Here is a 23,443-nt window from a genome sequence, read left to right as displayed (position 1 = left end):
AGCATTGGCTGGCCAGGGATGAATCAAATCTTCTGTTAACCTCACAGTAATCATGTTCTGCCGGCAGGGGAGGCTACCAATGGTTGCAAGAAAGAACATTGCATAAGAAAAAGATAGGGATGCACCGAATGTTTTTTTTGGTGCCGAAAACGAAAAATACACTAGGCTGAAAACCGAAACAGCACCGATACCGAAAATGTTTATACAGGAGGTGGTCTCAGACTGGGGACACGGTACACGAGATGGTCTCAGACTGGGGACACGGTACACGAGATGGTCTCAGACTGGGGACACGGTACACGAGATGGTCTCAGACTGGGGACACGGTACACGAGATGGTCTCAGACTGGGGACACGGTACACGAGATGGTCTCAGACTGGGGACACGGTACACGAGATGGTCTCAGACTGGGGACACGGTACACGAGATGGTCTCAGACTGGGGACACGGTACACGAGATGGTCTCAGACTGGGGACACGGTACACGAGATGGTCTCAGACTGGGGACACGGTACACGAGATGGTCTCAGACTGGGGACACGGTACACGAGATGGTCTCAGACTGGGGACACGGTACACGAGATGGTCTCAGACTGGGGACACGGTACACGAGATGGTCTCAGACTGGGGACACGGTACAAGAGATGGTCTCAGACTGGGGACACGGTACAAGAGATGGTCTCAGACTGGGGACACGGTACAAGAGATGGTCTCAGACTGGGGACACGGTACAAGAGATGGTCTCAGACTGGGGACACGGTACAAGAGATGGTCTCAGACTGGGGACACGGTACAAGAGATGGTCTCAGACTGGGGACACGGTACAAGAGATGGTCTCAGACTGGGGACACGGTACAAGAGATGGTCTCAGACTGGGGACACGGTACAAGAGATGGTCTCAGACTGGGGACACGGTACAAGAGATGGTCTCAGACTGGGGACACGGTACAAGAGATGGTCTCAGACTGGGGACACGGTACAAGAGATGGTCTCAGACTGGGGACACGGTACAAGAGATGGTCTCAGACTGGGGACACGGTACAAGAGATGGTCTCAGACTGGGGACACGGTACAGGAGATGGTCGGAGACAGAGAACGTGGTACAGGAGATGGTCAGAGACAGAACGTGGTACAGGAGATGGTCAGAGACAGAGAACGTGGTACAGGAGATGGTCAGAGACAGAGAACGTGGTACAGGAGATGGTCAGAGACAGAGAACGTGGTACAGGAGATGGTCAGAGACTGGGGACATGGTACAGAAGATGGTCAGAGACAGGACGTGGTACAGGAGGCATCCCCCATTTCAGGCCAGTGTCCCCGTGCCCCATTGCAGTCAGCGTGCCCCATTGCAGCCAGTGTGTGCCATTTTGCAGCCAGCGTGTGCCGGGAAGAGAGCTGCCTCCGCCACCTGTTTGATAACAGCGCCGGGAACGTCACAGCTTTCATTTCAATAGCTGTGTGTTCCCGACTGCACGCCGTCACACACAGCCCCTCCCCCTTGTCCGGGCACTTCGACGGATCATCCGTCCAATCCTGCGGGCGATCTGTCTATCTAAGTGCCCGGACAAGGGGGAGGGGCTGTGTGTGACGGCGCGCGGCCAGGAACACAGCTATTGAAATGAAAGCTGTGATGTTCCCGGCGCTGTTATCAAACAGGCGGCGGAGGCGGGTCTCTTGCGCTATACACCCCCATGATGGGAGTCACCAGGGGCGGGCCCCGCCCCCACCCAGGCCACGCCCCATTTACGGCTCCATTATCGGCCGTTTTTCTCTTTCGGCAAATTGCCGAAAAGGGCATTTTCGGCCGATATGTTTCGGCGGCTGAAATTTCGGTGCATCCCTAGAAAAAGATATTAGTTACTGCTGCACTTCCTCCACTGCAATTATGCCATCCAACTGTGCCCTTGCCAAAGGAGTGAGCACAGGAAAAGTCACCTGGTCAAGAAAATCATGAAGCTCTACCTTGGAGTATTGTGCTCTGGAGCAATACAATTTAGATTAGGAGGCAAAGCAGGCATTTATAGCCGTGTCCATCACCAATTCATCCTGATCATTTTTAAGATGAGCTATAGCAGAGACCGGTGACTTTTCCCTGGAAAGCCAGGCCAAAAGCCTACCAATCTTATCACCTTGCTCAAAAATTTGTTGTGTTTGGGCCAATTGGTGTTTCTTTACCTTAGCAACTCTAAGAACCATCACCTCCTGATACACCACCTGCATGACCGTATCAATATTTACACAAAGCAATACATATTAACCCTCTGGGTCCAGGCGTTCAAAATTGAGGGATTTATTTATCAATATGCTAACCCCTCGGGCATAACCCGAGTAGGTAGCATGGTAATGATGACACACCCACTTTGTTCCACGACTACCTCCCACCAGGTGAGTTTCTTGCAGTATACAAACCTACATGGGGACTGTATTTAAGCTATGCAAAAACCAAAGATCTTTCAATCTTGTCATTGAGGCCCCTAACATTCTACGAGAGGAGTCTCAGGGGAGCCATATCAGGACTGAGCAGGAATATGTACCAAGGGAGAGCCGAACATCTGGACCCGGAGGGAGCAGCATGAGCCAGAGAATAGGTAAACCAACAGCATCTTGACTTGAAAAGGAAAAGTTAGCCAGCAAAACAGGGAGATACAACACCTGTACCGTGCGCGACCACTACATGATGTCTAATTAAACAGAAAAACAAACCCCCCCCACCCCCGAACAAGAAAAAACAAAACAAAAAAAACACTGACTTTGGCGTACCCAAATCTAAAACCAGAAGTGCTTTTGTTTTAAAATATTGATGTGGTTTGTGGTTAAACTAGATGGACTTGGGTCTTTTTTCAACCTAACTATGATGCGGCGCAATAAATTTTGAAGTGACAACGGGCGGTCGCTTGACCACTCAGTGGCGGTCTTGAATAAAGGTATTGCGCGGCCTCATTTATATAAAAAACAAAGGCACTGAGCGATAACAGGATATAACAGATGGGGGATTCTACCAAGTAGCGATAATTACTGCACATGGTATAGCAGAAGGGGAGGGACGAGGAGGAGATAGCTCACACACAAGTGGCTAGGCAGGGAGGGAGGGGGAGAGAGTACAGAGGAAAGACAGTGCAGGACAGAGGCATGTAAACTGATCATGGTATCCGGGGCTCAGCAGCCACGATCAACTGTCAGCTTACAGAGGGGAAGGCAGCACCAGGCAGGATCAGCCATGTTTTTAGATGATCAAAAGGGCTACTTTGGGTGGTGGCATGTTTGCTTGGTTGATCCAGTTGGTTTTTGGATTGTCCTCCCCTCATTAAAGCACTGCTTTGGGGCATCCCGTTAGTCAAGATTCAGCAGAGCTTGTCAGTTGTGAGTAGAGGCAATCTAGCAAAATATTAATGCCCCAAGATGCTCTACTGCCTTCATAATACACCAGTGGTTATACCCCTGAAAACAGAGTAGTTAATACCATATTGAGCCCTTTCTGACCCAACAAATCATACCCCACATATAAGCTAATGCATAAGATGTGGTCCAAAGTTAGTTACAACAAGCGTCAAGGTTTACCAAATATAGCCCAATCTGGATCGCCTACCCGGAGCTGGCAAAACTGCAGTGAGCAGCCAGGTGGCGAGCATATGGTATTACTCACCTCTATCACATTTATAACAATGGTAGGTTTCTCATTTAACCAGATGCAAACCAGAGATGGATTGCCCAACACTATGCAATTCCTCCATTTTAAAAATTGCAGATTATTATAGTGCAAGTGTCCCTGGAGCTGTCGGTGCTATCCCCAACTCCTGTTTTCAATATGATGGAGCAATAAACCTTCACTAAAGGGTTCATCTCCAGATGATATGTGATGCTGCTGAGATCATTTTCCTAACACGGCCTTAGTGTCAGTTTGTGGCTGCTCATTGAACGCATCCCAAAATCTGTCCTAGCGATAATTTAAGCGGGGGTGTGGTGAACCCATAGTATAATATATACAATATTATACTATGGGTTCACCACACCCCGCTTAAATTATTTACGTTCGAGCTCCGTCCCGACTGTCAGGGCTGGGGGCTCAGCCCTTCCTTCTCAGAGCTGGCCGCTCAGCTAAATTGCCAGCTCCCATCTCTCCACAGTTACTCAGCTATTGATGATATCCTGCTAGTCAGTCTGGCCTACTTAAACCTTTTAGCCCAGTGGATCTCTGCCTTCGCCTTGGTCAACAGAGACCATTTCCTGCATTCTTGTTTAAAGACTTTTTCCAACATCCCTTCTGGCTCCAGATCCTGTTTGCCGTTCCACTACATTGATCCCCATTTCTGGCATGGCTGACTATACGCTCGTTACCGAACTTTGGCTATGTTTTGACTACGTTTGTTCTTTTTACTTATTTAACAAGTGTTATTTAACTGTACTTCTGTGTCAGTCTGATTTCATGGTTTCTGACAGACCCATTGTGTGCAATATGCAGTAGAGATAATGGGGACCTCGTATACCTCTTGTGGCGATGCCCAAGTTGCACCACTATTGGACCGGTATAGTAGGAACCATTATTAGTCCTATCCAATTAGCTATACCACTTCACCCAAACCCGTGCCTACTTGGCATATTGGATGAGGTTATACTGGATGCTCATGACAGAGGCGGTATCTAGGGTGCCATTTCAAGCACTAAAGCTACTTTTGGATTTCCCAAACATTGAGATATGAGCGCTTGATATATCAGCGCAGGGGCAGCCTGAACCAGTTCAATAAAATCTGGGGATGCTGGCTAGCTAACCCAGGCTTAGCTCCATTAGATCTAGTCTTGGATAGGCCATTGAATTAAATAAAGCAAGGATTCAATTGCACAGCATGTCCCCACCATTCGTAAAGTGCTCAGCTGCATATTCTGGAGAAGGGATGGCCGTATATATGGATGTTTATGTTGGGAGACATAATTGATGGCATATCAGTTTTGACTTTGTGTTTATACCTGCTTACGTTGTGAAACAGAGCATTGTTGTTCTTCAATTTATGTAAAAGTAGTGTATGGAAAAACACTCCTGAATGTGCATTGTTTTTTTACTGTTAAAAAGGTTTTTGATAAACTTTTTCCTGATTTAAAAAAAAAAGATTCAGAAGAGCTGTGTCAGTCAATGAACGCAAGAGAAAACGAGAGTTAGACTTACCGGTAACTCCGTTTCTAGGAGTCATCCAGGACAGCACTAGAGAGATAGGCTCCACCTCCAGAGGCAGGAAACAATCCAGATCTTTAAAGGGTGGTCTCCGTCCCTTCCCCTTCAGTCTTGTAACCAAGAACTTCCCTGGAACGGCTTCTGTAACGACAAAAACACTTGTCCAGCATTATAACAGCATATAAAGGAGGGAATCCATGCTGTCCTGGACAACTCCTAGAAACAGAGTTACCGGTAAGTCTAACTCTCGTTTTCTCCAGTCGTCTGTCCAGAACAGCACTAGAGAGGATCAACAAGAACTTAACAGATTTTGGGGGGGGGGGGGGGGGGGGGGGTGCGACCACCGCTTGAAGGACCTTTCTCCCAAACGCCTGATCTTGTGCTGAGATAAGATCCAATCTGTAATGCTTCATAAACGTTGAGTAGCTTGACCAAGTTGCTGCTCGACAAATTTGTTCTGGTGTCACTCCAGCTCGCTCTGCCCAAGAGGTCGATAGTGGCCATGTAGAGTGAGCCTGGGGACATTCCATTTTCATCACTTTGTAAGCTTCTACAATAGCTTGTTTGATCCACCTTGCAATTGTATTCTTTGAAGCTTGTGACCCCAATTTTTTACCCGCATGTAAAACAAATAATGCATTTGATTTTCTAATGCTTTTCGACATCTCCAGATACTGTAAGACACAGGCTCTCACATCCAGTTGGTGAAACTTTACCTCCTTAGGATTAGTGGGGGACCCACAGAACGAAGGCAAAACAATTTCCTGTGTTCTGTGGAACTTTGTCACTACTTTGGGTAAAAACCCAGGGTCCGTGCGCAACACCAGCCAGTCTTCAAAAATTTGCAAAAAACTTTTCACCAATAGTGCCTGAAGCTCGCTAATGCGTCTGGCTGTGGAAATAGCCACTAGTTACACTGTTTTGAGCGTGATCCATTTCAAGGACAGCTCTTCTTCCTGTGACTTTTTTACCCATCCCCCAAACAATTAACAGGTCCCATTTGGGTAAAAATTTGAAAGGAACAGGTTTAATCCTAGTCAACCCCCTTAAAGAACCTGCTAACTAGTGGGTCTGCCTCCAGAGGTTGATCCAAAAAAAAAAAAAAAATAAATAAAAAAAAAAAAAAAAAAAACCCACACACAGGGCCGCAACTTGTACTTTTAAAAAAGGTACTAATGGCCAGTCCCTTATCCGCTCAGTCTTGTAAAAACTCCAAGACTGTCGGGATACTTAGACACCTTTTTAGTGCCCAGCCAAGAACAAAAAACCTTCCAAAAATTAACATAAATAGATTGTGGTTAATTTCTTTCTACTAGAAAGGAGTGTTCTAATCACCCTATCTGAGAGCCCCTTAGACTTCAAGGGGCTCTATTCAGACGCCAGGCCGATAACTTCAGGGTCTGTATTTCTGGCAACATAACTGGACCCTGGGACAGCAGAGCCTCCCTCTTGGGCAGCATGAGGGGAGCCTCGTCTGTAAGGCCCAGCAGCATTGAGAACCATGGTCTCTTCAGCCAATATGGAACCACCAGTATTAATGTGGTCCCTTCCTGCAGAAATTTCCTCAGGACTAGAGGAATTAGCTTGAATGGGGGGGGGGGGGGGGGGTTAGGCGTAGCAAGTGCGAAACGCCCAGTTATGTGCCAAAGCATCTATCCCTTTTGCCCCTGCCTCCCTCTCTAGGGAGAAGTATACCGGGACCTGGGTGTACGCTTTCCTGGCGAACAAGTCCACCTCCGAGAGACCTAATTTCCGCACTATCAGTTGGAAACTCTCCCTGTTCAGGGACCATTCCGATTCGTACACCCGGCGTCGACTCAGAAAATCTGCCAGGTGGTTGTCCACCCCCTTTAGATGGACCGCTGAAACAGACTCTAGGTTTTCCTCGGCCCAATACATGATCGTACTTTGATCAAGGAAGGGCATCTCGTTCCTCCCGGTTTGTTTAGGTAGGAAACCGCCACTACGCTGTCTGAGAGGACCTGTACATGGTGGTCCCTCAGATCCCTGGCAAACGCCCTTAAGGCTTCCCAGATTGCCTCCAACTCTCTCCAATTGGCCGATCTCTGGGACTTCCCCCAGCACCCTTGGGCTACTTCTTTCGACCCCAAGTGGGCCCCCCAGCCCCAAGCACTGGAATCCGTAGTGATGCGGACAGACACTGGAGGAGACCACCACAGACCTCGTACTAGGTTCTCCTCTCTCCTCCACCATAGAGACCTTCTGGTCTTTTGAGGATAGATGGATAATCCCGTCCAGGGATTCTTGTGCCCTGTCCCAGCTGCTCAGAATATTGGCCTGAAGGCACCTGAAATGAGCCCTTGTCCAAGGAACCGCAAGGATTGTTGCCACTAATAGGCCTAACCCTGCCATAGCTGAGTGGAGGGAAATTGCCCGATTGGTCTGCAAAAAGGTTACCGTCTCCTTCACCTTTTCTACTTTTTCCTCTGTAAGGAAGACTTTCTGCAACACTGAATCTACCAGGATACCTAGATACTGTATGGACTGTGTTGGTGTTAAGTGCGACTTTTGTTCGTTAACCACCCCAGCCTTTTTAGGCAAGGAGATGGCTACCCTCAGATTTCCCTGCAGTCGGAGCTTTGAGAGGGCGAAGAATAAAAGGTCGTCCATGCATGGTATGACGGCGACCCCTTTCAATCTCAGGGGAGCCAATGCTTCTGCCAGGACCTTGGTGAATGAAGATAGACCAAATGGCAATGCCCTGAATTGGAAGTATCGGATCTTCCCCCAAAGAAACGCTATCCTCAAATACTTTTGAGAGTCCTCTCGAATGGGGATGTGTAGGTACGCGTCCCTCAGATTGAGGGAGGCCATGAAACAATTTGGAGGGAGTATTGACCTCACTGTAAAAATTATTTCCATCCGGAATTTTTTGTAAGTTACCCACTTGTTTAATAACTTTAGGTTCAAAATTAACCGGAATTTGCCTGACCGTTTCTTCACCACAAACGCATGTGAGTAGAAACCGTGGCTTATTTCCTGAGACAGAACTGGCACTAGAAACCTCTGGTCTACTAAATCGCCAATTTGCGACACCAAAGCTGTCGCTTTCTGAGGATCCTTGGGAGGCTTGGTCAGACACATCCTTGTAGGTGGGGTGTGATTGAACTGTATTTTGTAACCCTCCCTGATGATCCTCAGAATAAAAGTATTTGGGGGTAGTCTTTTCCCACTGTGGGAGGAACTGCCCCAGTCTTCCCCCCACAGGAACCAAGTCACTGGGACTTAGTGGATGGGAGGAAAGCGGAAAAGCAATCTTTTTTCCTCTTCTAAAAAAAACACTGTTTTTTAGGGGTCGACTCCTTAGAGGTCTGTCCTTGTGACTGTCCCTGCCTTTGGGGACGAAAAAAGCGTCTTTTTGGGTTTAACAGAAAAGGCCTTGTCCACAGTACGGTCCAGGACTTTCTCAAGATCCTGCCCGAACAAGAGGTCTCCCTCAAAGGGGATGCCACATAACCTCACTTTTGAGGCTGAGTCTCCCGACCAAGACTTCAACCAAAGTGTCCTGGGAGATGTGTTCACGAGGGCAGCGGTCCTAGCTGACAATTTGACCAACTCCGCAGAGGGATCTGTCATATAACCTGCTGCTTTATGTAGGATAAGAAGGGAAGCCAGGATTTCCTTTCTGGAGGTCCCCCCTTCCAAATGGCTTTGTAATTGTTCCAGCCAAACCTTCAAGTTGCGAGCCACTATTGTTGTGGCCATTGTAGGTTTTAAATTAGTCATGGTTACTTTCCATGGCCTCTTCAGCAGCACCTCCATCCTTTTATCCATGGGTTCCTTAAGGACACCCATGTCCTCAAAGGTGAGGTCTGTTTATTTTGCATACTGGGAAAAAGCTGTGTCTACCTTAGGTACTTTGTTCCAGACACAAGTGGGGTCTTCACTGAAGGGGAATCTCCGCTTCATACTTTTAGGAAAAAAAAGTTCTCTGGCTCCTCCCACTCTCTTGATTGAATCTACCAGTGTGCTATGAATCGGAAAAACCCTGACTGAATCTTTTAGGGTTTGATACATCCGGTCATGAAAGTACAGGGAGACTGGCTCTTTGATTTCGAGTGTCTCATAAATCACCCCCAGTAAGGCATCTACCTCCTGGAGTGAGAGCCTGTATCTGGGACAGCTTGTCCCTTGAGCAGGAATATCTCTGGATGATGCCGTCTCACTTAGGCCATCCAGTGAATCGAATTGCTCTTCCCCTGATTTGTCACCTTCCTCTGGGGTGGAAGCAGGGGGGACTGCAGCTGGTTTTGGGGTCTCAAGGTTTGTTAGCATTGTCTTGATAGATTGCATTTTTCTGTACCCCAGAAATCAAATCCTTACAAGCCCCCGTAGCTTCCTTATAGACCAATTTGTCTATGCACGGTTTACAAAGGGGCTTAGACCATCCTTTTAATTTATTCATACATGGACATCTCTTCTTCCCCCCCTGACCTCTAGTTCTTTGGGCAGAGCCTAAGACAAGAGAAGGAGAGAAGGAAGGGAAAAAAACAGACAAGTTAACATCAGCGAAACCTTAGCAAAAATAGGATGCCTTCACCAAACACCTATGTGCACCCCACCAAACGCTAACAGGATTCGCAAGAATTTAGTCCGGATCCTGTTAGAGAGGGAGGGAGGAAAAACACACCTGGACCATTTCATAATGCCTTTGCATTTTTTAGTCCATCACTCCCCCCCCCACCCCTCTCTCCCAGCCCTGTAAGTACAAGACACCTCTATTTGCCTACCTGAGCTGGTTCGACTCCACTGCCACTCTACTGCATCCATATCTGATCGGAATCTTGACTGACCACGGAGGCTTTTCCCTTCATGATGCAGCACGATCGTTATGTGGCCGGGGCTTTTTAAAATAGCCGCCAAGGTTCCGATAGTCCACGCTCGCCGCGTGACCCGGAACGCTGGAAGTCCTCTGTCCTCCTCCTGCGTTCCACAGGCCGGAACTCAAAGCCTGTGCCCGCCCCCCGCCTGTCTTTGCACCCAAATACGAACCTATCGTCAGGCGAGGGAACGCCAGCCCCCCGGGCTTCAGAAGGAGAACGCCGGTTCGTAGCTGCTGTCAACCCGACCGGAGGACCTCAGATGTCTGCTACCAAAACAGGTACACAATTCCTTCCCCGTCTCTTATGGGCACTCCTACTTTCAGGGGAAGGAGAGCTCCTGATCCAGTAATAGTAATTTACATTGTTTTTAGGGGCTAGCTGGTTCAGATCACGCAGGACCAGACCCTTAAAAACTTCTAAATATTGATTAGCTGTATTAAGTGGATAAAAGTAATTTATTACGTAATCCACTGTCAACTACTGTAGACCAACTTCCACTACTACTCACAGGGTATACATCAAATTTATTGATTGGTCTCTTCAGACCACATTTTAGACCGAGATGAAGAATATTTGTTTCTTTATGAGTTAATGATACATTGCTCAGATTATAAATCTCTTTAGAAGTATTAAGGATTTACTTGAAGGCCTGAAATATTCGGAGCTCTGGTTAGTATAAAGCCCTTGGGGGAGTGTGCCTCAAGTGGTTAAGATCTTGATGTTTGCATGCTTTGACAACCATTTAGGATCAACTATTTCCAGCGTGGAACTCACTGTCATATCAAATTACGCGTTTATGAACATATGTATGTTGGTCTGGAATTTTGTGAACTAACATAAGCGCTGTTAAAACATAGGACAGATGCAGTCATCCAGCTGAACTTTGCTATGTTACTGTTTCGTATTTTCACTTGATTTTATAACAGCAGCTCTTTTATCCACTTAAATTATTGATAGCGATTAAGAGGATTTGCACAATAGTGCTTGAACATTTTACATCTGTTTAATAACTTACAAGTAACTTGGCACTGAGCAGTGTTGGTAGGCCGTGTCATATACATATACACACACTTAAATATATTTGGGGGTTTTATGTATTTTTCTAGTAAAAGAAAAACGATTTTAACTTGTAAACACCAAGTCATAAAAAATAGGCTCGGTCCTTCACTAGTTAACCAGTTGCCGACCGCCGCACGACGATGTACGTCGACAGCATGGCACGGGCAGGCATATGGGCGTACATGTACGTCCCTTGCCTCCCGCGGGTCGGGGGCCCGATCGGGCCCCCGCCCGGTGCCTGCGGCGGTCGGTTTTCGTCCGGGAGCGATCCGGGACGAGGGGGCGGCCATTCATTCATGGCCACCCCCTCGCGATCGCTCCCGACGAATAGGAATCCCCCGTGACATCACTTCCTCTCCTGTAATGTAAACACAGGAGAGGAAGTAATGTATTCTCTCCTCCGTGTCGGTATTTTTCGTTCCGACACAGAGGAGAGCGGATCGGTGAGTTGCACCAACACTCTACACACACAGTAGAACATGCCAGGCACACTCACACCCCCCCGATCACCCCCCCAATTACCCCTGCCCCCCAGTCACAGTGACACCAATGTCTTTTTTTTTTTTTTTTGCATTGGTGTCATTTGTGACTGTAATAACTGTTAGGGCAGTTAGGGTTAGCCCCCTTTAGTTCTAATGTACCCCCCTAACCCTCCCAATAAAGGTTTAACCCCGTGATCACCCCCCGTCGCCAGTGTCACTAAGGCTGGGTTCACATTGCAGCGGTTTATGAGAACGAATGTGATTCGCACCGCACTGCAGTGCAAATCACATCCGATCTCTGTGCGATTCGAGTTCAGCCATTCGCCGCACCCGCCGCAAATTCGCACGGGACCCTTTTTTTGGCCCGCAGCAGAATCGGATCGCATGGGTGTTCACACCATGCGATCCGAGTTTGCAGATCGCACTGCGATATGCGAACTGATCTGGGGGTGTCAGTAACATTTCACTGACACTCCCAGCAGTCCGCATAGGGCAGTGTGAACTGCCGCCGGGAGGCATGCGATGCAGGAACCCGCCGCGGATTTGCGGCGTTTCCGCATCGCTCCAGTGTGAACCCAGCCTAATAAGCGATCATTTTTCTGATCGCCGTACGCTAGTTAGGCAGGTAGGTATTTAGGTTCGCCGCAGCTTTTTATAGCGCCAGGGACCCCCATATACTACCGCATAAAGCCCCCTGATTGCCCCCTAGTTAACCCTTTCACCAGTGATCACCATATAACTGTTACAGGTGACGCTGGTTGGTTAGTTATTTTTTTATAGTTTCAGGGCACCCGCCATTTATTACCTAATAAAGGTTTAACCCCCTGATCACCCGGCGGGTGTCATTTGTGACTAATAACTGTTAGGGCAGTTAGGGTTAGCCCCCTTTAGTTCTAAGGTACCCCCCTAACCCCCCCCAATAAAGGTTTAACCCCGTGATCACCCCCCGTCGCCAGTGTCACTAAGGCTGGGTTCACATTGCAGCGGTTTATGAGAACGGATGTGATTCGCACCGCACTGCAGTGCAAATCACATCCGATCTCTGTGCGATTCGAGTTCAGCTATACAGATAGTATGGCTGAATTCGTGTCGCACCCGCCGCAAACTCGCACGGGACCCTTTTTTTGGTCCGCAGCAGAATCGGATCGCATGGGTGTTCACACCGTGCGATCCAAGTTTGCAGATCGCACTGCGATATGCGAACTGATCTGGGGGTGTCATTAACATTTCACTGACACTCCCAGCAGTTCGCATAGGGCAGTGTGAACTGCCGCCGGGAGGCATGCGATGCGGGAACCCGCCGCGCATTCGTGGCGTTCCCGCATCGCTCCAGTGTGAACCCAGCCTAATAAGCGATCGTTTTTCTGATCGCTGTATTAGTGTCACAGGTGACGCTAGTTAGGCAGGTAGGTATTTAGGTTCGCCGCAGCTTTTTATAGCGCCAGGGACCCCCATATACTACCGCATAAAGCCCCCTGATTGCCCCCTAGTTAACCCTTTCACCAGTGATCACCATATAACTGTTACAGGTGACGCTGGTTGGTTAGTTATTTTTTTATAGTTTCAGGGCACCCGCCATTACCTAGTCTCACTAGTGTACCCCTAAATTTAGGGGTGTCTACTTTCCAAAATGGGGTCATTTGGGGGGGGTTTGTGCCATCTTGGCATTTTATGGCCTTCAAAACTGTAACGCCCTTAGAAAGCCTGAAGGCGGTGCTTGGTTTTCGGGGCCCCGTACGGGGCTAGGCTCCCAAAAAGTCCCACATATGTGGTATCCCCGTACTCAGGAGAAGCAGCAGAATTTATTTTGGGGTGTCATTTCACATATGCCCATAGCATGTGTGAGCAATATATCATTTAGTGACAACTTTGTGTAAAAAAAAAAAAAAAAAAAATTTTTTTTTTTTGTCATTCAATCGCTTGAGGCAAAAAAATAAAATATTCAATGGGCTCAACATGCCTCTTATCAATTTCCTTAGGGGGTCTACTTTCCAAAATGGGGTCATTTGGGGGGGTTTTGTACTGCCCTGCCATTTTAGCACCTCAAGAAATGAGATAGGCAGTCGTAAACTAAAAGCTGCGCAAATTCCAGAAAACGTACCTTAGTTTGTAGATGTGACAACTTTTGCGCAAACCAATAAATATACAATTATTGACTTTTTTTTACCAAAGACATGTGGCTGAATACATTTTGGCCTAAATGTATGACTAAAATTGAGTTTATTGGATTTTTCTAATAACAAAAAGTAGAAAATATCATTTTTTTTCAAAATTTGCGGTCTTTTTACGTTTATATCGCAAAAATAAAAATCGCAGAGGCAATCAAATACCATCAAAAGAAAGCTCTATTTGTGGGAAGAAAAGGACGCAAATTTTGTTTGGGTACAACATTGCATGACCGCGTAATTACCAGTTAAAGCAGCGCAGTGCCAAAGTGTAAAAAGACCTCTGGTCATTTACCAGCAAAATGGTCCGGTCTGAAAGTGGTTAAAGCTTGTCTTCAAAATTTTTTTTTTTTTTTTTTAACTCACCGTGAAGTCCATTTCTCTGAAGTTCATTGACGGACACAGCATCTTCATCTTGACCTTAGGGTTATATCGTCCCTTTAGGAGAGGACTAGGCAGAACATGTTAAATAACAGCAAAACTGCACAGTACCAGCCAGGGGGCAGTCCTACTGGCTATAACACCTCACACTGCATCCAGCAGCTCAGTTTGTCAAAAGCAGAACAAAACATAAATGGAAGGGGTGGGTGCTGTGTCAGTCAGTCAATGAACTTCAGAGAAAAGGATTTTATGGCGAGAACAAAAAACGTATTTTCTCTTTCGTTCATTGACTGTCACAGCATCTCCACATTTGACCATAGGAAGGTCCCCAAGCAGTATCAACAAAACAAGGGGAGGGCACAGCAAGAAAATAACTCCACCCATAACAACCAGAGCTCAACAGAGGAGTTGCAACTTTAAACACCCACCTGCAAAACTTTGCGGCCGAAGCAAGCATTTAAAGGTACCCTAACATCAACCTTGTAAAATTTAGTGAAAGTGTGAATGGCCGACCAGGTCGTCGCCCTACACAACTGAGAAACAGACGCTTGATGTTGAAAAGCCCGAGGCACCAACTGCCCTGGTAGAATGTGCCGTGACAGGGAAGGGGGGCGCCCGCCCCCTTATGGCATAAGCCTGAATCACGGTCTGACCCACCGAGAAACGGTGGCCGACGAGACCGCCAGGCCCTTCCTCGGACCAGCCACCGATACAAAGAGCAAGTCCAACCTCCGGAAAAGGAGCTGTAGCAGACAGATACACCCGCAGAGCCTGGACCACAGACAAGGAATGCAAAGCAACCTCTTTTGGGTGTGATGGCCGAGGATATAAGGACGGAAGCACGATGTCCTCATTTAAATGAAAGGGCAAAAAAAAAAAAATAGATTTTTAAATACAGCTTACCTGTAAAATCTTTTTTGGCATACATCATGGGACACAGAGCACCATAGTAATAACTATCTGGGTTATATGCTACCTTTAGGCGATTGGACAGTGGCAACCAATAGTAAGACATTTCTCCCCCCCCCCCCCCCCCATATGTGAAGTACCTCAGTTTTTGTAGCAAGCAATGAAGATCCCAGAATAGGGGAGGGACCTCTGTGTCCCGTGATGTACTCCAAGAAAATTATTTTTACAGGTAAGCTGCATTAAAAATCTATTTTTCTTCATCATACATCACAGGACACAGAACACCATAGTAGTAACTAGATGGGATGTCCTAAAGCAATGCCCTTGAGGGGAGGGAACAGTATTCCTAAGCCCACTTCTGGACATAGGTAAAATGCAGCATGCTGCGGCCAAATCTGGCCTCCTTTTGAGAGCCAACATGCACTTGATAAAATCCTGTAAATTTATGAACTGAAGACCAAGCAGCTGCTTTGCAAACCTGAGCCACAAACACCTCATGGCGTACCAACCAAGACGTACAAACCCCTCTGGTTCCTCTTCCCCAACTGTGACCACTTTCACCACATCAAGAATATGTAGTGACCCTTCTTCCACAGAAACAAAGTGCTAGAAAAAAAAAAAAAATGAAGACAGAATATCATGGTTTAAATGAAAACCCGATACTACCTTCGGTACAAATTCAGAATGAGGTCGCAATACAGCCTCATCCTTACGAAAAACCAATACGGCTCCTTACAAGAAAGAGCAGCCAACCCTGATACTCTTCTTGCAGAAGATATGGCAACCATGAAGATTATTTTTCCCCTTGTCAAGAGGACCAAGGGAATATCCCGTACTGGCTCAGAAAAAAAGGCCGCTTCTATAAGCCACCTGGACAAAAAGTAAGTGCCGAGGGTTCGGGGGTGATAAAAACTAGAGGATTAATCCGCGTGACCACATGAATAAATTTACGAAGCAGAGAGAGAAGCAAGTGGTTGATGAAAAGAAAGACCGATAAAGGTTGACATCTGGCCATCGATAGGATTAGAATTGAACCTGGCCTTGAATACTATCTGTAGCAATTCAAGGATCCTACCTAGGACATATTTCCTAGGGTGCCAACCCCTGGATTTATACCACGAGACATATGCCTTCCAGATTCTTAACTCTGGGGGCCAGCTTCCTAGCATTTACACAAGTAGAACTACTGAGGCCAATCGCCCACGATCTTTCAGAACGTGGGTCTCAATAGCCAAAAACGCCAAATTTAGGGTTTGTAAGGTAGGTTGCAATACTGGACCTTTGCAAGAGAAGGTCTGGCCATAGTGGTAGGGTCCACCATCTTTACGATCTCGGCAAACCAAGATCACCTGGGCCACAAGAAACACCTCCTTCCCTTCTAGCTAGAACAAGAGGGAACGTATAGAACAGAAAAATAAAAAAATCAAGGCATCTGTTTCATATACCATCATATCCCTTGTCCTTGACACAAAGTTACACCTCTGGAACTCTTCTGGTATATCAACAGAAACATGTCGGGGTGAAAGGACCATTCTCCCAGGAACAATTGTTGGCGAATCAAGTAGTCTGCCTGTCTATTCCTATTCCTGAAAGAAAATTGCAAATGGGCAAAGAATGTTTTCTGCCAAAATAGAATAGGATTCACCTCTTCCTGAGCCACACGACTTCATATGCCCCCTTGGTGAATGATAAAAAGCCACAGCTGTAGCAGTCGGAATTGGATCCTGATAGGACAATTCCGTAGTTTGAGCATCCAGGCTCGAGGACCAGGCGAATTGCTCAAATCTTTACAATATTGGTGGACAAGGTCATCAGTGATTTGGACCATTTCCTTAGGACAGATGTTTCTTCCAGGACTGCTTTTCAGCCCAGAAGGCTGGCATCTGTTACCAGCTTCCAGGTAACTGGTATAAAGGATTCCCCTTTTTGAAGATTCTTGGATATCAACCACCAATTGGGGCTCTGAGGCACATTAGGGGATAAACTCATTAGGAAGCCCAGAGCTTGGGCCTTGTTCCCAGTTGACAGGATACTGTTTTGCAGCAGTCTTAAATGAAACTGAACATAAGGAATGGCCTTGAAAGAAGCCACCATCTTTACCAACAAATTCATGCAAAGCTGAATAGAGGATTCTTAGACTTGAATAACTTATTCAGTTCCCTTAAGTAACTGACCCTTTCCTTGGGAGGGGCTCTGTTGGGACATCCTCTTCTGAGCTGTATCAATGATCAGCCCTAAGTACTGCAATCTCCTTGATGTACGAGGAGGATTTCTCTAGTCTGAGAATCCAACCTAGGTATTCCAGGTAGCCAACTGCAGTAACCAAAGTTTCGATTACCGAAGTTTCGGGCTACTGCATTGATCTACGAAGAGAAGATCTAAATAGGCTAGTATTGTTATACCTTGAACCATTAACCTGGCTAAAAAAGGAGCCAGGACCTTTGTAAACATTCAAGGTGGAGCTACAAACTGAAAATTAAGATTATCTACCCTGAAGCATACGTTTCTGGTGAGGTGGTGGTGTGGGGGGATGGCACATGGGAAAAAAGCATCCTTGACGTTGATTGATGGCAGAAGTTCTCCCCCTTGTGGATGGAGACTACTGATCGGATTGACTCCATGCGAAAAGAATGGATATTCAAACCCAGTTTAGATCTTTGAGATCCAAAAATGGGTCTGACGTCCCCGTATGGTTTTTGGAAGCAAAAAAAAGTTTGAAAAACCCTAATCCTTGTTCTACCAAGGGGACCACCAATATCACTTTGAGACAAAAGATGATCCAAGCTAGAAAGACTTATTTTCACTGTATCTCTGGGAACGATTTGATCTGAGAAAAACAACAAGGAAATGGGAACTCTGACCTTGTTTCTGCCAGACTCTTGAAAGCTGTAAAAGCCCTCTCCCCCCCCCCCCCCACACACCACTCACTCAAGCGAGCGGGGGCGCCCTTTCACAAGGCTTTAGTATTTTGTTGGTTACCTCCCTCAGGTCCTCTTGACCCTGGGATTGACCCTGAGGTTTACTTCTTAAATCCTGATGGTGGAGGCCATCGTGACTGCCTGGAGGCAGATACCCCTGGCACTGGAGAAGCACATTTACAAGAAAAATAATTAAACTTCTTAACCGGAAAAGACTTTTCCCATTAGAAATTCTTTGGATATAATTATCCAGACTGTCTCTAAATAACCGTTCACCATAAAAACGTAAACTGGCCAAGAACTTTTTTGTAGGGCACTTCGGCTGACCATCTTTCAACCATAGGAATCCAAGCACAAGTACCAGCCTTAGCATGAGCTGTGAGGCCTGGAGAATAAAAAATTTCATAGCGTCAACTGTAAAACAAAACGCTTCTGATATGCCGGCCAAACCATGGGCCTGCTGATAAGGAATAACTTTGAAGTACCTCTATAAACTGGTCCTATAAACCATTGTTTAAGCAATATGGAAGCATGTGTTCATGCAAATATGCATTTGGGCAAACTATGAATGTGTGCATTGTAAACACGCATTCATGCAACATGCCCACGGAAACAGGAATACTCGCAATAAGCATGTGTTTATGAAACTTGTTTATACAGGTCTACATAGATGCATGTTGCATAAACAAGCAAACATGTATTTTTAAAAGCATTCTTACGCAACCATGAGGGCTATTCAAAGCCAAACCCACCTCAAAGCACAATTGTATCACACATGCACTCGGAAGTCGCAGAGATCCGAGGGGCAAATGCAAGGAAAAAAAAAAACAACCACAGCATTCCAGCTTGTACTTGAGTTGATGATAAAATCAGCAGAGCCTCCCCTCATTTAAGATCTACCTCTGATTCAGAGCGACTGCACCCCTGAGAGCAGATTTGCCCTCCATAGACCACTCCCCATGTGAACTTGTATAACCATGTATCTTTATGCAACCAAAAATTCTTATGAGATTAAGCATTTCTATGCAACCATGCAATTTTATGTGACTGTAAAAACAGCATTTTTGTACTCACCGTAAAAGTATTTTCTCTGTTCGTTGATGGACAAAGCACTTAAATCTTGACCTTAGGGTTATATCGCCACCTTCAGGAGAGAACTAGGCTGAACACATACACCACAGCACCGCTCGGGGAGGTCCTACTGGCTATAATCCCTCTCTGCTTCCAGCAGCTCAGTATGTCAAAAAGCAGTACAAACATAAACAGGAGGGGTGGGTGCCGTGTCCGTCAATGACCATCAGAAAAAAAATAGTTTATGGCAAGTACAAAAATCCTATTCTCTTTAGTTCATTCATAGACAGCACTTAAATCTTGATCTTAGGGACGTCCCCAAGCAGTGTCAAACGAGGGGGGGAGAACAGAAAGGAAATAAACTCCACCCATAACAAAACTCCTCCTCAGGGGAGTCGCAACCTCAAACAGCGGCCTGCAAAACCTTGCGGCCGACGCATGCATCCTAAGAAGTGCCCACATCAACCTTGTAAAATTTTGTTAAGTGTGAATAGACGACCAGGTTGGCGCCTTACACACCTGGTAAATGGACGCTTGATGTCGGAAAGCCCAAGAGGCACCAATTGCCCTGGTAGAATGTGCCCTGACAAGGAAGGGGGGGGAGGGGGTCGCCCGTCCCCATAGGGCATAAGCCTGAAGCGCAATCTGTGATACACAGAAATGGGGCCGAGACCGCCAGGCCCTTCTTTGGACAAGCCACCGATACAAAACCGTCCGACCTCCAAAAAGGAGCCATAGCAGACAGATACACCTGCCCAAAGCACAGCCAAAGAATGTTAAGCAACCTCCTTGGGATGCGACAGCCAAGGACAAAGATGGGAGCACAATGTCCTCATTTAGATGAAAAGCTGAAACAACCTTTGGAATAAAAGAATGCTGCAGATGCAGCACCACCTTATCCTTGTGAAGTACCAAGTAGGGAGACAGAGTTGGCGACAAGGCCGCCAACTCAGAAACCCGCCTTCCAGATGTAATAGCCACTAGAAAGACTACTTTCTGAGAGAGTGTCAATAAGGGGATCTCCCTAATGTTTTCAAATGGCGTTTTCTGAAGCACCGAGAGCAGCAGATTCAAATCCCACGGGGGCAGCGGCGGTCGTACCCGAGGAGCCACATGCTGAACCCCCTGAACAAACGTACGCACCAATGAGTGTCAACAACCACAGATGTCCTTTTCAGGAAAGACTCCTCAAAAGGGGTTCCTCTTGAAAAGGCCCACTGTGGGCTTCCCCACTCCTTGTAAATAAACTTATCAAAATAAGTTAAAATTACAGAAACACCTTAGCAGTGCGGGCCAGCTTGTGGGACCCAAAGGTGACAGACACCTCTGCAGATGCCCCTGCCGTATCCTCTATCTTTAAGGTATCCAGCACTGTTGTGATAAGTGCTCCTACTAGCGATTTCTCCTGTGCTAAACCGGACGCTTCCTCACTGTTCAAATGGTTCTGGTCCGTGTCCTCTGAAAAACCAGAGGGGGGCGCACTCCACAGACAGACCCATCACCCGATCAGTATGGGGTGGCTGTCGGCCACGGCACACTGACTCGAACAGCAGTAGCCCAGGTCATATGTATGCCCCGGAGCGTATAGCTCACCGGTCGCCCCTGAACCAGAACGGGGCATGTCGCGGTCGACCCAGTGCGTAGCCAAGGTCTGCATGCGCTCTATGGCCAGGCTGGGGAGACTACCAGGATCTATATTACCCAGCCTGTCAACCAGCCCGGCTGTTGACTGTAGATCACAGGAACCAAAAACAGCAAAAATTCCAAAGACCATTGGTCCCCACAGGGAGCCAGGTCCTTCTAGACTCAGCAGAAAAAAAAACAAACAAAAAAAAAACAATGCTGCTGGAATCAGAGTGAGGTGTTATAGCCAGCGCTGTTTTTTTTGTGTGTTTTGCCTAGTCCTCTCCTGAAGGTGGCGATATAACCCTAAGGTCAAGATTTAAGTGCTGTCAGTCAATGAATGAAAGAAAACATGTTTAAACACGCATCTTTACACAATGTGCTTTTTTAGCAACCGTGCCTTTTTAGCAGGCATGCAAGCCCCTGCTTAACTGCAGCTGGGCCCATACTAGACCTGCAGGTTTTTAGTCAAGCACTTACGCACTGTACTGGAGATACAAACTCCTTAAACAATGCATCCATGCTCACATTTTCCGAAATGTGTATATTTAAAACATGCATTTAAGCAGCAAGACTGCAAGCATGTATGTATACTACACGGCATCTGCTTATAGAGCAGTCAACACTTTAAAGTGAACCGTTAACTGGGGCATTTTAACTTCCAGTAGTAAAGTCATCCCAGATAAGCAGTACATATGCAGCATAAAATCATGACGTGTCGTCACATAGTTCTCCCATAGTAAGTACTCACAGTTTAAGGCTGCGGTTATGTCTCCAGAAGCCTACTGAACCTGTTGTCACACAGCATAGCCAGCCTTCCACTTCCTGCCTATATAAAAAAAAAATAAGCCATACTGAGCGCCTGCGCCCTCTAATGGCTGGAGGATAAACCGCAGTCCACAAGACTAAGAGTACATAGCACTGCTCCCAGTGGCAACCGGGAGAACAGTGTCAGATTTATCTAATTAAAAAAAAAATAAACTGCAAACAAATGCAGACTTACCATTTCTGCTACAGGACTCTGAACTTAACAGGAGTCCAATCTTCACCCATCACGGCGAGCTTTGTCAAAAAGACCTTCAGAGACTGGGCCCCCCTTAGTCTGGGGTCCACTCCCCTGGACCTGTATAGCACCTGCAGGAAAGCACCTTGGTCGGAAAAAACAGGCTTCCATCACGCACGGGTCTAGCGCCATAAGGCTGCATTACAGGCAAAACCTCAAGGAATATTCTCTCCTTCCAATGAGACTCGAGTACCATCCATATGGATCCAATCCTAACGCCCTTTACTGGGACATCATTAGGTTTTGAAGAGCTTCAAAACGGCCATGACCATCACACCTTCCAGACACTGGCGGAAGAAACTGAGGTACTTCCCGTATGGGAGGGGTTATATGGGGGGAACTTTCTTACTATTGATTGCCAGTGTCCAATCTAAAGGTAGCGTATAACCCAGATAGTTATTACTATGGTGCTCTGTGTCCCGTGATGTGCAAACTTATGAGCACAACTATAGATAGGATAGATAGAAGGGATTGCTGCACAAAAAAAATATAGTCAAAAGTGTTATACAAAACTTACATAATGTCCATAATATACAAGGTAGGTGCCTATATCTTATGTAAAATGCATACTATGGACACTATGTAAGTTTTAAATAACTTAGACTAGACTAAATCTTTGTGCAGCAACCCCTTCACTTATCTATATATGGCCTGCGGAAGGGCCCGATTGCTGCCTGATTGCTATGCACTTGCTTTTCACTGTGGTGCACCTCACCCTTTCCAGAACACGATAGATAATCGCCATCTCTCTTCAGTGTTATTCTCAGAGGGGATTAGATATTTTGTTCCCAATCTATTGAGCTATTTATATTTACCAGTGCATAGAGATAGTTAAGGATAAAATTGTCTTTTTTTTTACAGATTAGTGTATAAATTTTAAACTTTTTTTTTTAAACCCATCAAAACAATGAATCAGCCAACTAATCAATTATGAAAATAGTTGCAGCCCTACACTGGATCAGTGGTGAGCTCGAAAATTCCCACCTCCAAAATTTAACTACGATTCAGTCTGACATCTAACACCTGTGAGAGAAGTATTACTGCTTTTAAGATATGACACCTGGAGTAAGAATCAAGTACCACTCAGGGTTTTAAAATGGTTGCGAAACCACCCTCATCTTTATATCATCCCCTCTGTCAGATAAAAGCTGTATCCTAGTGCCCGTTCTTCATGTAAAACAAAAAAAACAAACAGGATTTGTACCTCCCAAAGACCACGCGACTCCCTGCTCGCTCCGTCTGATCTCTCCAGTGGGTGGGTGAAGGTGGGGTCGAGATTCCCCTGCTGACATCACCAGAGGAGGAGAGAGCCTGGGGTCACATGATCACTGGGAGATGCTGTTAAAACCAGTAGAAATCTTTTCACTCGGTGTTGGTTGCTCCATTTTTGTTGGAGGTTCTGCCGCACACAGCAATACCAAGAGCCTTAAAGTGGAAGTAAACCTGATTCATGAAATTTGACTTTGGCCATATATCTGCAATGTTTTCTCATCTCTCTACAAAGCTCTAAGTCCCGCTCCTTTCTGGCTCCATTCTACTGTAATCAGCATAACTTCTGACAAGATCTCCGACACAGGAGATAAAAGCAGCTGGAAATTTGTGTTGTGGGTCCTATAGATTGGCAGAGAGCGGGTCTATTCACAGCACGGCTCTGCAAGTATCTTCGTTATTTACACGCTGTCACACAGTGTATGCCAAAACAGACTCCCATCACCCTGCTGAAACAGGAAGAACAAATGCTAACACGATATGCAATTTCTAAA

The 23,443-nt window shown here is 46.4% G+C and overlaps 1 protein-coding gene across 1 annotated transcript in view; it reads right to left on the bottom strand.

The window, feature by feature from the left end:
• The window catches only part of PIAS4 (protein inhibitor of activated STAT 4), a 157,370-nt gene that overhangs the window by 24,284 nt on the left and 109,643 nt on the right, over positions 1-23,443 (bottom strand). The gene's annotated exons all lie outside the window — the stretch shown is intronic.

This window comes from Lithobates pipiens, unplaced genomic scaffold, assembly GCF_037356315.1.
Source record: "Lithobates pipiens isolate NorthernLeopardFrog02 unplaced genomic scaffold, aLitPip1_a1.2 Scaffold_13, whole genome shotgun sequence".
Taxonomy (NCBI): Eukaryota; Metazoa; Chordata; class Amphibia; order Anura; family Ranidae; genus Lithobates; species Lithobates pipiens.
Note: the sequence above shows the minus strand (reverse complement) of the source record. Positions and strands in the feature narration are given on the sequence as shown.